The following is a 13,912-nucleotide window of genomic DNA, read 5'->3' as shown; positions in this document are numbered from 1 at the left end:
GGTGTGATTTACAATGTTAATATCCCCATTGACTGTTATATCCTATTTTTGAGTCAGAGAGCAAGTATTACATTATGATTTGATGGTGATCTAACTTTTTCCTATGGCTAGATGGTGAATTTTAATGTAATTATCCCTTGGTGGTGATGCAATTTAGGTTGAACTTTATGTTTTCTTGTTATCATGGATGGGATTTTCTAGGAAGAAAATTTTTCATTTACATATTCCAACACTTTATTAAAGTGAAAACCTCATTTTTTTTTCTAGTGTGTATGTGACTTGCAAGACTAGCCTATGGTCTAAGAAACCATGACCTAGAGGTATCTAAGTCATCAAAATCACCTAGGGATCACACCTAGCCTACACACCAACCCTTAACATGGTTGGGTTTTAGGTGTTTCCTCTCAATTACCATGGAGTTTCAAACTTGGGTTGCCTTACAAAATGAGTCCCTTCAAAACCAATCATGCTAGTAGGATTTCACATTGTCCACCCCTCATTAGCACATATGTTGGAATTATGACTAATGTGTTGTCCTTGATGGAAACCTACTTGATGAAGATGTCAATAGGATGTGTCTACATGTGACATAGCATTTCAAAGACAAAGGAATGATAAAGATGAAGTTTCAAGAATTATATGTGGGTCCTGTGAAGCAAAGTCACGTACGCATGTGAGTATGAAGAAGGAAAGGTGCATAAAGTTTCTAAACCATGGTATTATAAATACCAAGGTTCTTTATCATAGTATTGATCCATGGTATTGATCCCAGCAATGGATATTTGATATCGTCCAAGGATACCATTGGCACTAGTATGGTTTGACTTGCGGTATTGTCTAAGGGCTAAGCTATTGTTGTGGCCAGCAAAAACCCCCCCTAGCAGTTCAAAGACAAAGGAATGATAAAGATGAAGTTTCAAGAATTATATGTGGGTTCTGTGAAGCAAAGTCACGTACGCATGTGAGTATGAAGAAGGAAAGGTGCATAAAGTTTCTGAACCATGGTATTATAAATACCAAGGTTCTTTATCATAGTATTGATCCATGGTATTGATCCCAACAATGGATATTTGATATCGTCCAAGGATACCATTGGCACTAGTATGGTTTGACTTGCGGTATTGTCTAAGGGCTAAGCTATTGTTGTGGCCAGCAACAACCCCCCCCCTTTTTCATTTAAGTGTTGTCCAAAATACTAAATGAATGGGGACCCTTAGTTAAAATTTAGGAAAAGCAAGAGTTTCCTTTCTTCAAAATAAGGTTACCATCGTAAGCTTAGGAAGATCTTTTGAATACTTTAAAACCTAAGTTTATGATAAGGAAAAAATATTTAAAAAGCCGCATCATAAAATTATAGAAAAGCACCTCCATTTGGGTATAATCCCGGTATGTGCAAGATTCTCGTACTAAGCAATATATCGCATCGCAATAAAGTAATGCTAATAAGAAAAAACTTCAAGATTTTCCGATTTGCGATAACACCAATCACAAGATCGCATATCGCAGGGAATGAGCTAACAAAATTTGGCAAGCATAAAACTTCTGCAATTTGCGATGTTGCGATATTGCGATAAAACGATGGTTGCGATATTAAGCCAAATCAACTCTGCGATGTTATATTTGTGAGTCGGTGCGAGAGCACGATAGTGCAATAATGCGATGTCGTGATCTGTGACGATTGCGAACCAAATCGCAAAATCACTCCATCACGAATCTTCCGGGCACGCTATTCAAGAAAAGCCACTTACCATAATCTGACTCAAGATCATGTGCTTTTAATGATAATAAAGGAATTAGTTGTCATCTATTAATGAAATGTAGACGCGTGCTTTTGCAAAGAATTACTTCACGTAAGGTGGCATATTTGATATATCTGCTGCATTTAAGACTCTCCCATCACCTTTCTTGATCAGTCATTTCCATTTCACTTGTGAGCTGCAGGAACGGAGAACGAAGGACGATACAAAGCCATACGCAGGAAGAAATGGGAAAGAAAAATAAAGCTCAGGGCTCTGAGGTGAAGGAAATGGCACCTTTATATACAGACACAACTTGTAACAGAGACGCAGAGATATCGACGTGGGAAGGCATGTACAGACTGCTTAAAGAAGAAAACCCCAGGATAAATGAGAATCATAAAAAGTTGCTCTTCAACAAGTGGGACGATCAAATCAGGGAGGCAGAAAAAGCAGCAGAAACAGCGGCCACGAAGCAAGCATTCTTATCGACTGTGTAAATAAGAATTTTCACAGAGAAAATTTAATCACAGAGACCACCCCGGGGTATTTACCAAATAAACTACGACTAGAAGCAGAATGGAAGCAGAAGGCACAAGAAAAGGGAAAAGCGATCCAAGCACTAAACAGGTTAAATTGGGAATGTTACTGGGCATACTTGGTGAAGCCGCATAGTCAGTGGATGACTGTGAAATGTATCATAAATGCAGCCGAAAAAGTGGTGCCAGCTCTCATAGATTCCGTTTTCTCAGCCCAGCTCAAATCAGAAGTCAGCCAGCCGGCTCTCCTTAAATCAATGTTGAATGGATGCAGCTTTAAAGACCAGATACAGAAGTAGCTTAATTTGGAATGTTGTTTTTACTTAAAAATTAGATTATAAAAAGGACGGTCATTTGAAAACCGCATCCTAAATTTTGTAAATAAACTATTATTAGAATTAGGAAGTAGTATTTAAACCCTTCTCATGCATTTAGAGAAGGGTCCAGAAATTTGTCAAAAACTTGTCCTCAGAACATGCACTTTTGCACCCTCAGAGGAGGTTTTGGTGAACGAATGGATCAAGGTTTATTGATGTTTACATTTGATATCTGCTATTGATGTTGCACTTCTGTACTCTTGGTAGATATTAGAACAAGGAGAGATAAATCATTGTTGCTTGAAGCTTATGAGTAGGACCAGTCATAAATGGTACTTTTATCTCTTGACCATTTCTGCTTATATTCTTAAAGTGATATACAGTTTTTAGTTGTTTATATGTTATTGCATGAATGTTTGAGTTACCATTTGGCACTTTTGTACGGTGGAGCCATTTATTTATGTTTGATATATGAATAACTTATTATGCGATATTCTGTTCACAACTGTTTTGCCTAACTTTTATGCAAAGTGGTTCATCTTAATTGATTTCCATTCTTATGATAGCTGAATGATCTTTATTACCAGTTATTATTTGAAATCTCTTTAGATCGCATAATAGAAGAAATACATCACGGGTTAACATAGATTAGATGTGATGTTTTCATTAGATTACAATAGCATAGAATTAGATTAAAGTAGCTTAGATTAGAACTCTTAGATCAGCATCATCCAACTCTGCACACACACACACCCTTAGATTGGGAAACTGGTCCCATTATCCCCAGTCGGACCCGCTAAACGGATAAGGAGCTGCTAACCAAGGTCCAGACCGGGCGGGTCTTCCCCTTGTTGTCGACCCGATTTTCGGGGCTTCAACATATTTGGCGCTAGAAGGAGGGCCTGAGCATAGTGTCTGTTGGAATGGTTTGAAATCGTAACATTTGAATTAGGATGGCTGCTCACAAACTTCCCATTTGGAGTTGTATCCATGTTCGTGCCTCTTCCAACACTCCACCTGAAGTGGTAAGACTCTTGTCTCAGGTAAAATTCAATGGTAAGAATAATTCTTCTGCTTTTAATCATGCCCTTCAATTTATTCAAAATGTTTCAAGTTCGAACGTTCAAAGAATTGATGAAGGCATTTTATGCAGAATTTTTACTCTCACATTCACGGCGGAAGCTAGAAAATGGTGTAGAACCCTCCCAGTTGCCTCAATTCACAGCTGGGACCAATTTGTCAAGGCTTTCATTTGTAAATTTGATTGCTATGATTATGATCAGGTATATGATGAAATTGAGTATCTACGAAAAGAAGATGAATCTGTTAGGGATTTTAATATGCGATTTCATCTTGATTGTCTAAAATATGATCTTGAAAATGAACTCATGAATGAAGAATCTTTAGATTATGCTGAGCATTCCCTGCCTCCTATGCCCGATCCATCAGAAATTAGTCCAAGTCTTGTTTTATTTTCTTCTAATAGGAATGAAAATTCCAATTTGAATGTGCGAATCACTCATGATGAAGAAACTTCCCAAAGCTTAGGAAACATGCCTGCTCTAATGCAAGAAGACAAAAGCAAGAATGTTGAAAGAAAGCCTGCCTTGGAACCAGAAAGCAACTTGGAGACAAGGTTAGATAATATCATCGCAAGTCAACAAATGCAGATGCCAAGGTTAGAACAGCAAATTAATTCTCTTTCGGAAAATACAAACACGCAAAGGTATGATCTAAAGCCCGATGTCTACAATGAATGTGATGAACAAGAATTTTTTCACGATGATATTTTCAAATGCATTGTTTCAGAATCACATTTTTCTCTTTATCCTGATGTATTTAGTGATGATAATTTTTTCCCCCTCAGTATTAATGATATCTCAAAAAGTACAGAGGATTATTCAAATGAATCACCATTAGGTTTTCAAGATAAAGAGGCAGCTATAGAACATCCTTTGGTCATTTACAAACAAGAACGACTTGACCTTCCTTTTCTGAAAATATTGGATAAAAAAGAAAAATCTAGAGAAACCTGTAAAATCATTTATGATAGCTACTTTGATGATGATGATGTTGATTTATCTCAAGTAACTCAACAGAGCTCAGATAATGAGAGATATTCTAATTCAAGAATCATATCAGTCGATCCTCATTCCAGAGTGACGGATCATTTGCATGATTTTACTATCCAAAACAATATCCCGATCTATGATTCGTATCATGAGAAAACCCCCATGCCTGTTCCCAATCATAACTTGTTTTCTAATTCACAAGACGTAATTCGAAATTACTCGGATCCCATAATTCTGGCCAGTTCTTGTGAAAAAGAAGATATTTCAAGTCAATCCCAGTTGTGCTGTAACATTAGTTGTACAGATAATCATTACATTCTTTTTCGCTTGCACTCATTTTGTATAAAATCGGATTGTATTTTAAATTTTCAGACTTTTGATAGATTACTATGGTATATTGAGCACCTTATCAAAGAACATTCGAGAGATGTATTACCATTTTGGAAAACTAAATTTTGTCAAGGAAATACAGAACTTTTTCAATTCCAAGATCAATCAATATCAGCCTTTCAGAAGAAACTTCTATGTCATCCAAAACATCATCAACGAAAGAAAGTATTTTTGGAAACTTGCTAGCAATTCACGTTAATTGATAAATCTCTTTCGAGAAATTTCCATCTATTCTTCATTGATTTATTTAGTGATTTATATGTGGAAACTTTCCTTTTACGAGAAATTGCTAAAAGCTTGACTTTAACGCATAGTAGATTACAGGCCATTAAAACTAAAAAATCATATTCGCAACCTGGCTTGTCATCTTCCCTATTACATGATCACCAATACATAACAGAAATTCATCCTGATTTTTATGATCCAATAGGTATCCAATTGGAAAGAAGATTTCATAAGAAATTTCAGGCAGAATTCCGACTGAAGTTACACTTTCTAATCCTACATTCAATGTTCACAGTCCAAGAAAAGTTTTATTCTTAACACTGATGTTTAAAAGGCATATACGTGTAGGAATAAAAATGAAAAGATGGTTTCACTGGAAATATCATTTTACCTAGTCAATTTTTCTGTGTATAGTTAGAATAGAAGTAGGGGTAGTTTAGCTAGGTTATTAGGTGGATAATTTAATTTTTAAATATTGGTAGGCAAAATAAGAGAAGAAATTATCCCTATCATGTACATAATCCAAGGGAATAGTTACCTCTCATTTCTTTAAATATTTTTCTCCCTAATAAAATTTGTTGTGGTTAACAGCATTTGACATTTACTAAAGACACCATTTCTCTATCAGATTTTGAACTTCTTCTTGTATAAATAGCAAATCTTTTGGAAACTTGATCTTTATTATTAATAGATACAGTTAAAAACTTTAACCCAGATATGATACTAGTTTCAACTTCAAGAAATTTGATGAAAGCAATCTTAGTGAAGAAATTGTTTTATATCAGTACAATGAAAGGTATCAATAACAAAATGAGGATTCCTTGTAGAACAGCCATTTCCAAAAACTCTATTATCGTCGTCCAGAGCTTTCTTAAGGAAAAAAATGACTTCCTCCCTACTAAAGAAAATCGCAACATTTAGAGAAACGACCCAAGGATACACTATATCTTGAAGAATAAGAGGTCTCATCACGAGCCGGCTTATCATGATCACAGATATTATAACTTGTTGTCTTTGCCATTACTGTCCACCAAAACAGGGCAACGACTTAAGATTGTTGAGATCAAAAGACAAGGGGTCTCATCATGAGCTAGCTTGTTCAGCAAAAGTGTAAATCAAGTGAATGACTGTGTCATAATTTGGCTACCAAACCAAGACATTGTTCTTTAAGAATAAAAAAGGAAAAAGTGTCAATATGGGTTTTTCTTTGAAAGTTGTAGATCACCTTAAGCAGGATAAAGGATCATTACTGGGTAATAGGTAACCCTGTCGAGGCTATGAACGCCTGCTGGCAGCAGAGGCTCTACCTACGACGAATGAGCATATTTAAAAAACAGGTACACAGGGAAGACCTTATTTTATCTTTACAAGGCCAAGTAATGGCTGATGTAAATGCAAGGACAAGCTGAGGAAGCAAATAATTGAAATAGAAAGAGCTTGGAACAAAATATCATTGACAGTTTGGAGTATAATGCGCTTTATATTTTTATAATAAAGTTTAATTTTCTATAATAAAAAAAATTTGTTTTGGAAATTTGAAAAGTTCAATAGAAAATTAGAGATAACTGGTTCTCCCAAGTGAATTGCCAATTGTTGTGGCCAGCAAACCCCCCCCCCCCCCCTTTTCATTTAAGTGTTGTTCAAAATACTAAATGAATGGGGACCCTTAGTTAAAATTTAGGAAAAGCAAGAGTTTCCTTTCTTCAAAATAAGGTTACCATCGTAAGCTTAAGAAGATCTTTTGAATACTTTAAAACCTAAGTTTATGATAAGGAAAAAATCTTTAAAAATCCGCATCATAAAATGATAGAAAAGCACCTCCATTTGGGTATAATCCCAGTATGTGCAAGATTCTCGTACTAAGCAATATATCGCATCGCAATAAAGTAATGCTAATAGGAAAAAAATTCAAGATTTTTCGATTTGCGATAACACCGATCGCAAGATCGCATATCGCAGGGAATGAGCTAACAAAATTTGGCAAGCATAAAACTTCTACGATCTGCGATGTTGCGATATCGCGATAAAATGATAGTTGCGATATTAAGCCAAATCAACTCTGCGATGTTATATTTGTGATTCGGTGCGAGAGCGCGATAGTGCAATAATGCGATGTCGCGATCTACGATGATTGCGAACCAAATCGCAAAATCACTCCATCACGAATCTTTTGGGCACGCTATTCAAGCAAAGCCACCTACCATAATCTGACTCAAGATCATGCGCTTTTAATGATAATAAAGGAATTAGTTGTCATCTATTAATGAAATGTAGACACGTGCTTTTGCAAAGAATTACTTCACGTAAGGTGGCATATTTGATATATCTGCTACATTTAAGACTCTCCCGTCACCTTTCTTGATCAGTCATTTCCATTTCACTTGTGAGCTGTAGGAACGGAGAACGAAGGACGATACAAAGCCATACGCAGGAAGAAATGGGAAAGAAAAATAAAGCTCAGGGCTCTGAGGTGAAGGAAATGGCACCTTTATATACAGACACAGCTTGTAACAGAGACGTAGGGATATCGACGTGGGAAGGCATGTACAAAATGATTGAAGAAGAAAACCCCAAGATAAATGAGAATCATAAAAAGTTGCTCTTCAACAAGTGGGACGATCAAATCAGGGAGGCAGAACAAGCAACAGAAATAGCGGCCATGACAGCAAGCATTCTTATCGACTGTGTAAATGAGAATTTGCACAGAGAAAATTTAGTTGCAGAGACCACCCTGGGGTATTTACCAAATAAACTACGACCAGAAGCAGAATGGAAGCAGAAGGTGCAAGAAAAGGGAAAAGCGATCCAAGCACTAAACAGGTTCAATTGGGAATGTTACTGGGCATACTTGGTGAAGCCACATAGTGAGTGGATGACTGTGAAATGTATCATAAATGCGGCCAAAAAAGTGGTGCCAGCTCTCATAGATTCCGTTTTCTCAGCCCAACTCAAAGCAGAAGTCAGCCAGCCGGCTCTCCTTAAATCAATGCTGAATGCATGCAGCTTTAAAGACGAGATATAGAAATAGCTTAATTTAGAATGTTGTTTTTACTTAAAAATTAGATTAGAAAAAGGACGGTCATTTGAAAACCGCATCCTAAATTTTGTAAATAAACTATTATTAGAATTAGGAAGTAGTATTTAAACCCTTCTCATGCATTTAGAGAAGGGTCCAGAAATTTGTCAAAAACTTGTCCTCAAAACATGCACTTTTTCACCCTCAGAGGAGGTTTTGGTGAACGAATGGATCAAGGTTTATTGATGTTTGCATTTGATATCTGCTACTGATGTTGCACTTCTGTACTCTTGGTAGATATTAGAACAAGGAAAGATAAATCATTGTTGCTTGAAGCTTATGAGTAGGACCAGTCATAAATGGTACTTTTATCTCTTGACCATTTCTGCTTATATTCTTAAAGTGATATACAGTCTTTAGTTGTTTATATGTTATTGCATGAATGTTTGAGTTACCATTTGGCACTTTTGTACGGTGGAGCCATTTATTTATGTTTGATATATGAATAACTTATTCTGCGATATGTTGTTCACAACTGTTTTGCCTAACTTTTTATGCAAAGTGGTTCATCTTAATTGATTTCCATTCTTATGATAGCTGAATGATCTTTATTACCAGTTATTATTTGAAATCTCTTTAGATTGCATAATAGAAGAAATACATCCCGGGTTAGCATAGATTAGATGTGTTGTTTTCATTAGATTACAATAGCATAGAATTAGATTAAATTAGCTTACATTAGAACTCTTAGATCAACATCATCCAACTCTGCACACACACACACACACACACCCTTAGATTGGGAAACTGGTCCCATTATCCCCAGTTCTACCCGCTATACCAAACGGATAAGGAGCTGCCAACCAAGGTCCGGACTGGGCGGGTATCCCCTTGTTGTCGACCCGATTTTCGGGCTTCAACAGCTATATAAGGAGATCAAGATCAAAGTGTTTGGTGTGCAAGTGATGAATATTTCATGAATAGTTAGATCTGAAGAAAGTGTGCATGTAATGGGGTATTATGATTTATTTATCTAAAACTAAATATGCACCCAGGAATTTGATGATGGATTAGATCCAATAGATCTGAAATGATAGTATTGATTATGGGTCGATTTGACCTATGATGATAATGTTTTGATGCGTGATTATTATGTGTATGCTGAAATTTGGGTATGTCTGAAGTTCTGTTATGTAGTGAAGGTTTGTGCCAGTAATTGTAGATATGTGCATGAATTTGATAATCTGAAAGGCATGTATACACGCGTATTTAACACTAGTAAGTCGTGCATCTATTCAGATCTGTACATGGGTTTCATTCCTAAAAAGCGCATATACACGTGGCAATGTTTTGTGGAAAGAGTGTATATAAGATAAGGTTTTGCTGAAAAGGATGTTTGATCAGTCTAATTATTCTTGTTTTGTTTCTTGTGTCTGTAAATGAAGTCTTACCTGATAATTTGAGTTTAACAATGATGTTTGAAGTTGAATTGATCAATTGAATAAGTGATGATGCTTCTAGCTATATGTGATTGAAGACCTGTAATGGTTTTGTGATAGTTTCATAATGATTCAGTGTTTCAAGGTTTAACTTAGTGTGTGTTTTAGAATAACAATGATTCAGTTTCAAGGTTCAATGTTTAGAGATATATACGTGGGTATGCCTCATGGAAAGCGCGTCTAGACATGTATATGTGAAAGAAAAGTAGCATATATATTCTTATATTATATTGATCAAGGTTTGTAGTGACAGAATTTGGTTTCTGTGATAAACAATATGTGGATTGGTATTCTAATGAATGGGTTTATAGTGATCTAATTGCTTTGGTTGTTTGATATTGATTTGGGTCTCAGTTGGTACAGTGATTAATTGATTTGATTATTGGTTTAAGTTTTCTTATTTGATGGTAGTGGGTCTAGTATATTTGATGAAACGTGGCCTACAGATTTGATGTTTTATATCAGGTGGATCCAGTGTGAAAATTTATGAAATAGGGTCCACGATAGTGCAGGGGGTTGGAGCTCCCTTCTAGTGGGTGCTGGAAAATGAGAGAAGTTTGTATCCTTTTGCAGGTGGGTGCCTACATGCTGGTATGAGTTTGTTCTAGTACAAGATTGTAAGAATTTTTTCTTAATAATAAAAGAAGATATAGATGACATCAACAATGGTTTTTTCCCACATTGGATTTTCACCTAAAAATTACTATTGTTCATGTGTTGCTTATGTGTAATGGTTTATTTTGTTCTTATTGCACATGATTATTGTTTTATTAATGCTTAATGAGGCATTGATACATTGGTTCAAGTTAAACAAATGTTGAATTTACTGAAAAGTAAGTTTATTGGATATATGCTAGTTGTTTGCAAGACAGTTGTGTACATACATAGGTTTATTTTAGTAAAGTCGCGTACATAAATATAAGTAAGAAAATAAAATTTTACGTGATTTTTAAATACTGATTCACCCCCCCTGTTAGAACTTTTCCCAACAATTGGAATTAGAGCAGATCCTTTGGAAGAAGTTTGATTGCTTGAAGGAAGATTCATAAAGATGAGCAATCAAGAGGGGACAACATCTATCATACCACCAATTTTCAATGAAACCAATCTACTTTTCTGGAAGGTAATAAAAAGAGTTTATTTACAGTCACTTGGAGTATATGTAAGGGGAATAGTTGAAGGAGGCTATCAATATCCATCCTCCATTCCCATAGATGAAGCAGAAAAGAAGAAATATGAGACCCATGCAAAAGTTGTCAATGTTCTATTAGGAAGCTTGGTTGAATTAGAATTTGTGAAAGTCATGAAGTTGAACATAACAAAGGCTATATGGGACAAGATCATCCAAATCTATTAAGCTGACACCAAGTTAACAAGTGTCAAACTTCAAACTCTTAGAATTCAATATGAACTCTTAGAATGCACAATGATGAAAGTATCACAAGTTTTTGTCTTAGGGTAGATGAGATCGTGAATTCTATAAAAAATCTTGGTGAAGAAATAAAAGAATCATCATTGGTTGAAAAAAATTAAGGTCTCTAATTCCCAAATTTGATTCAAAAGTTTCTACCATAGAAGAAATGTAGGACTTGAAGAATCTTATTATTAAACAACTTCATGGGATTCTAACAGCCTATGAAATGAGAAAAGTGGGTCCCGTAGATATCATAGAAGTTGCATTCAAAGCTACTACAAAAGGAAAATAAAAGGAAGAATCTAATTATGTATCATAAGAAGAAGATGCAAACTTCGTAAAGAAACTCCAAGTGGGTACTGGAAGATTTAGAGGTAAGATTCCATTCAAGTGTTTTGCTTGTGGTAGAGTTGATTATTACGCTGCTAAGAATCCCTATAGAGAAAATCATGAAAAAGGGAAAGAAGATGCAAAAATAAATAGGAGAAGGTTGGAAAACAAGAGAAGTTTTTATACACTTGAAGATAATGATGGTCTTTAAAATTGCAAAGAAGGTGAGTCTGATCAAGAATATCAATTACTTGTGGAATTTAAAGATAGAAGTAGTAATGAGTCTAATGATAATTTCATGGATTCCCTAGAAGAAAAAGATATATTTATTGAAGAAATAACTCAGCTTAAGATTTGTTTAGAAGAAGCTAAATTAGTAAAAGAAATTTTGAAGAAACAAATCATAGAAAAGGAAAATCATAATGAAAATATAGAATGTGAAATAGTAAGTCTAAGGAAAGAACTTGAGAAAGAAAAAAGTATTAATCTTAGATTTTCTAAAGGATCTAAAACCTTAGATGAAATCATCAAAGTTCAACACTCTCCTCTTATAAAGACAGGTCTTGGATACAATGAAGAAACATCAAAGACTGTAAATTATTCTATAGAAATAGGAAGTTATATCAATGTAGTAAAAGAATTAGTCAACAAAACTCCACCATACTGCAGAAGAATAAAGGACCAAATACTTCACAGGTAAATTTTGCCTAGTTCAATCAAAAAGAAAACAACACTAGAAGGTACTGTACTTTCATAACCTTCTACTTTAATGGAAAATGTTTTGCTTGTCACAATTTCGGTCATAAGGTTGCTCAATGTGTTACTTACAAAACTATCATGAGTAGAGAAGCAAGAAAACAAAAGAATGAGTTTGGGGTAAAGAAACACTCTCGCAACGCTTTCTCTCCTCTTCAATATGAAATTGAATGCTCTTTTTTCAATAACTTTGGGCATAAAGAATCTGAATGGAGGATCAAAGGATGATCAACACCCTAGAATGAGCAAATGGAAACAACATATAAGGTATGGAAGAAAAAGACCATTTAATCTGAGAACTGTGGTCTAAATTTATATGTAAGAGATCAAGAAAACCTATGGTACATTGATAGTGGATGCTCAAAACACATGACAGGTAATAAAGATAAGTTTATGTCTTTTAATGAGATCAAGAAAAAAATAATGTAACCTTTGGAAATAATTCACCTGTTACTATCAAAGGAAAAGGAATCGTTTTGCTAAAAGAAAAGGTTAAAACTGGAAATGTTTTATTTGTTGATGGGTTGAAACATAAATTGTTAAGTGTTAGCCAAATGCATGACCAAGGGAATGAATTTTTTTTCAAATCAAAGAATTGTGTGGTTCAAAATCTCAATACCGGTAAAACCGTAATAAAAGGAACAAGAACTCCAAGTGGTTTTGTGACTTGTAAGGCGATCTAGAACAATTTTACTTAAGAAGAGCAAAAGAAAGCTGGTTGTGGCACAAAATATTGGGACATATAAGCTTTATTCAAATACATAAGACAAGCAATCTAGGAGCACTTCATGATTTTCCCAACATCTCCCTACTAGAAAATACTATATGCAAATCATGTCAATTAGTAAGCAACTAGGGTACAATTCACTGCCAAAGAATGTTCAGAAACTAAGCCACATGAACTTATTCATTTTGATTTGTGTGGACCAATGAAGAAAAAATCACCTGGAGGTGAACATTATTTCATCTTATTCATTCATGACTTTACTAGAATGTGTTGGATTGGTTTATTAAAACATAAAGATGAATCATTTGGTAAATTTAAGGTCTTCAAATCTTTAGTAGAGAATGAGTTAGGCCTAAAAATCAAATGTCTCAGATCTAATAGGGGAGGAGAATTCATATCAGATGAGTTTTTCGATTTTTGTGAACAACATGGCATTAAGAGATAGTTCTCTATAGCTAAGACTCCTCAACAAAATGGGGTAGCAGAAAGAATGAATAGAACAATTCAAAAAATGACAGGTTCCATGCTTGATGAGTCTGGGACACCTCATACCTTTTGGGGTGAAGCAGCACATACAACAGTAACTATTCTCAACAAAGCTCATATCCATGTAAACAACAATAAAACACCTTATGAACTTTGGTTTGGTAAGCCTCCAACTGTCAAGCATTTTAGAGTCTTTGGGAGTAAATGTTACATAAATAATAATAATGATAAGCTTGTCAAGTTTGAAGCTAGAGAAAATGAGGGAATTTTACTTGGTTACTTCTCTAGAAGTAAAGGATACAAATGCTACAATACAAAACTTCAAAAGATAGTTGAATGCGTTGACATTGTGATTGATGAAGCATCCACATATACCAAAAGAGAATCACCAACAGATGATGAAGA

The sequence above is a fragment of the Pinus tabuliformis genome, chromosome 5_1 (assembly GCF_031772625.1).
Source record: "Pinus tabuliformis cultivar Carrire ecotype Pingquan chromosome 5_1, CPIR1, whole genome shotgun sequence".
NCBI lineage: Eukaryota > Viridiplantae > Streptophyta > Pinopsida > Pinales > Pinaceae > Pinus > Pinus tabuliformis.
Note: the sequence above shows the minus strand (reverse complement) of the source record.